Here is a 4,227-nt window from a genome sequence, read left to right on the forward strand (position 1 = left end):
CACAGCAGTGAGAGGCCCGCGTACTGCAAAAAAAAAAAAAACCAAAAAACCCTGCTGTATAAAAAATAAATAAAATTCAAAAAACAAAAACCCTTTGGGTGACTTTGATTGTTTGCTGATTTTCAGAAGTGTTTTGTGTGTGTTTTATGGCGGAAAGAGAAGGAACTCTTAAATAAATCTAAAAAAAAAAAAGAACACGTGATAAACAATTTTGTAACCAAGTGTAAACTCAGAATTTTCCACTCAAAGACACTCAAGATCTTCTAAAGGGCACACTAGGCTGAAATTAAGCACACATGGATCTGAGATGCAAGAAAGAATGATGAAAAAAGAAATTGCAGAATATGCATTAGCCAGACTTTTACTACAATGTGCTGCATATTAAACCACACCATAAATTTACCAACAATAAGCATTTATTCTCATGCTTACTGGTCTGCAGGCCCACTATGGTATAGCTGATCTAGGTTGCCTCAGCTCTGCATCAAGCTTCAGGCTGCAGGTTGGGCTCAGGCTTGCTCTTCTTGTCTCATTCTGGGTGCAAGGGCTGAAGGGGAAGTAACTACTGTTGACCAGTGTGTGTATCTCCCACTAGATTGCAAGTACTTTGGGGAATGGCGAGGAGCATACTTTATTCACTATGGAATTCCTGGTAGCTTGTACTTTGCCTAATACCAAGAGGGAATACAAGAAGTTTTTGCTAAAGAGATGCATAAATCAACCATAATTGCCATTATGAATTGTAAGTATGTTACAGTTATGGATTGCATTCATAATTGCCAAAGAGCCCAGCAAGTGTTAGTACTTAGTACATGTCCAATCATATAGTTCAGCACTTTAAAGGAAAGAGAGAGGCACTTCCCTGGTGTTCCAGTGGCTAAGACTCTGCGCTCCCAATGCAGAGGGCCTGGGTTCGATCCCTAGTCAGGGAACTAGATCCCACGCACTGCAGCAAAAAAGATCCCACGTGCCGCAACTAAGACCCAGCGCAGCCAAATAAGTAAGTATTTAAAAAAAAAAAAAAAAAAGGAAGGAGAGAGGGAGGGAAGAAAGGAGGAAAAAAGAAAGGAGAGAATTTGATAGATTTTTAAAGTAAATGTATCTAAAATGACCTGTACTTACCTACTAAACCTTTCAATTCACTTGGCCTGTTGATAACAAAATAATTTTCTATTGTTAACATGGCCTTTTGAAGATAGGTCTCCAAAATACAGAGACAATTTTTAAGTTGAAGTATAGTTGATTTACAATGTTGTGTTAATTTCTGCATTACAGCAAAGTAATTCAGTTATACATATATATACATATTCTTTTCCATTATGGCTTATTACAGGATATTGAATATAGTTCCCTGTGCTATACAGTAGGTCTGTATCTGCTTTATATATAGCAGTTTATATCTGTTAATTCCGAACTCCTAATTTATCCCTCTTCCATCCCCTTTCCCCTTTGGCAACTGTAAGTTTATTTTCTATATCTTTGAGTCTGTTTCTGATTTGTAAATAAGTTCATTTATGTAATATTTTACATCCCACATGTAAGTGATATCATATGGCATTTGTCTTTCTCTTTCTGATTTACTTCACTTAGTATGACAATCTCTAGGTCCATTCATGTTGCTGCAAATGGCATTATTTCATACTTTTATATGGCTGAGTAGTATTCCATTGTGTATATATATCACATCTTTTTTTTTTTTAAACCACTTCATTCACGTTATTTTTCTCATATAAAACTATGTGGTGGCTACAGCTGGAGCCTGGGTCCTCTGCAGGGAAACTCTGGTGTAGGTTTTTACAAGATGGTCAGTGAATTCCTGATACGGAGACTTGGTGAACACCGTCGCTTTCTAGAGATCAGGAGTGAGATAATTGTAGGTCTCGGAATGGCATCAAAAGTGGCCTTGGGGGCTTCCCTGGTGGTTCAGTGGTTGGGAATCTGCCTGCCAATGCAGGGGACATGGGTTCGAGCCCTGGTCTGGGAAGATCTCACATGCCGTGGAGCAACTAGGCCCGTGTGCCACAACTACTGAGCCTGCACTCTAGAGCCCATGAGCCACAACTACTGAGCCCACATGCTACAACTGCTGGAGCCCTTGCACCTGGGGCCTGTGCTCTGCAGCAGGAGAAGCCACCACAATGAGAGGCCCGTGCACCACAATGAAGGGTGGCCCCCACTCGACACAACTAGAGAAGGCCCACACGCAGCAGCAAAGACCCAATGCAGCCAAAAATAAATAAATTAAGTAAATAAATTTTTTTTAATTAAAAAAAAAAGTGGCCTTGGTGAAGTTGCCTAGTGTGGTGGTGCAGCTCCTGGCAGAGGTATAGCAGTCATTAATTCTGGCCATCGTCAGTAGCTCCTTGGGCACAGGGGCTGAGATGATGCCAGTGCCCCTGGGAGCAGGGATGAGGCACACCAGCACAGAGCCACAGTGGCCAGTCACCCTGCAAGGGACGGTATGGGGCTTGGCTGATCTTGTTCCCTCAGTAGCATCGCCACACATGGACGATGGAGAGCTTGGCCAGAATGATGGCCTCATGGGTGGCAGTGGCTACCTCCTTACAGCACTTGACACCCAAACCAACATGTCCATTGTAATTCCCAATGGTGACAAATGCCTTGAATCTGGTCCACTAGCCAGCACGGGTGTGATTTTACACAGGCATAATCTTCAAAACCTTGTCCTTGAGGGATGCCCCCAAGAAAAAGTCAGTGATCTCAGATTCCTTGATGGACAGAGAGAAGAGATAGATCTTCAGGGACTTGATCTTCATGTCCTTGACCAGGAAGCCCAGCTTGGTGATGGGGAGCCACTCCTTGTGGCTCCTTGTCCTCAGCCTTGCCTCCGTAAGCTCTGCTGTCTCTGCCCCCACCGAGATGCGGGCCACAACCCCGGGCCCGGGCCCAGTTCCTGCTACCAAAGCCTCTGCAGAAGACACTAGGGCCTCCCATTCCAGGGCCCTGGGGCCTCTGGGCCCTCCCGCAGCACTGCCGTCATCCACCATTTGGTGTTTTTACAGCAAAGAAGCTATACCACATCTTCTTTATCCATTCATCTGTTGATGGACATTTAGGTTACTTCCATGTCTTAGCTATTGCAAATAGTGCTACTATGAACATTGGGGTGCATGTATCTTTTCAAATTAGAGTTTTCTCCAGATACATGCCCAGGGGTGGGATTGCATGGTCATATGGCAACTCTGTTTTTAGACTTTTAAGGAACTTCCATAATATTTTCCATAGTGGCTGCACCAATTTACATCCCCACCAACAGTTTAGGAGGGTTCCCTTTTCTCCACACCCTGTCCAGCATATTTTATTTGTAGACTTTTTTTGTTGTTGTTGTTCGGTATGCGGGCCTCTCACTGTTGTGGCCTCTCCCATTGCAGAGCACAGGCTCCGGACGCGCAGGCTCAGCAGCCATGGCTCACGGGCCCAGCCGCTCTGCGGCATGTGGGATCTTCCCGGACCGGGGAATGAACCCGTGTCCCCTGCATCAGCAGGCGGACTCTCAACCACTGCGCCACCAGGGAAGCCCTATTTGTAGACTTTTTAATGATGGCCATTCTGACCAGTGTGAGATGGTACCTCATTGTAGTTCTGATTTGCATTTCTCTAATTATTAGTGATATTGAGCATCTTTTCATGTGCCTCTTGGCCATCTGTATGTCTTCTTTGGACAAATGTCTTTTTAGTTCTTCTGCCCATTTTTTGATTGGGTTGTTTTTTTGTTGTTGTTATTGAGTTGTATGATCTGTTTGTATATTTTGGAAATTAAACCCTTGTCAGTTGCATCATTTGCAAATATTTTCTCCTAGTCCAAAGGTTATCTTTTCATTTTTGTTTATGGTTTCCTTTGCTGTGCAAAAGCCTATAAGTTTGATTAGGTCCCAATTTGTTTATTTTTGCTTTCATTTCTGTTGCCTTGGGAGACTGACCTAAGAAAACATTGGTACAATTCATGTCAGAGAATGTTTTGTCTATGTCCTTTTCGAGGAGATTTATGGTGTCATGTCTTATACTTAAGTCTTTAAGCCATTTTGAGTTTATTTTTGTGTATGGTGTGAGGGTGTGTTCTAACTTCTTTGATTTACATCAGCTGTCCAGCTTTCCCAATACTACTTGCTGAAAAGACTGTCTTTTCTCCATTGTATATTCTTGCAGAGGTATTTTTTTAATTCATAAGTTATCTATCTGCTTTTATATTTGAACTTAAAATGTTTT

General features: G+C 42.7%; 1 pseudogene across 1 annotated transcript; it reads right to left on the bottom strand.

The window, feature by feature from the left end:
* Positions 1-1,735: 1,735 nt before the first annotated feature.
* Positions 1,736-3,008, bottom strand: LOC308626127 (small ribosomal subunit protein uS5-like; annotated as a pseudogene). The gene is made up of 2 exons: positions 2,282-3,008; positions 1,736-1,902 (listed from the first exon to the last, which is right to left on the bottom strand). The product of its transcript is annotated as a small ribosomal subunit protein uS5-like (transcript).
* Positions 3,009-4,227: the final 1,219 nt, after the last annotated feature.

Source organism: Mesoplodon bidens (genome assembly GCF_964165515.1).
Source record: "Mesoplodon bidens genome assembly, chromosome: 12".
NCBI lineage: Eukaryota > Metazoa > Chordata > Mammalia > Artiodactyla > Ziphiidae > Mesoplodon > Mesoplodon bidens.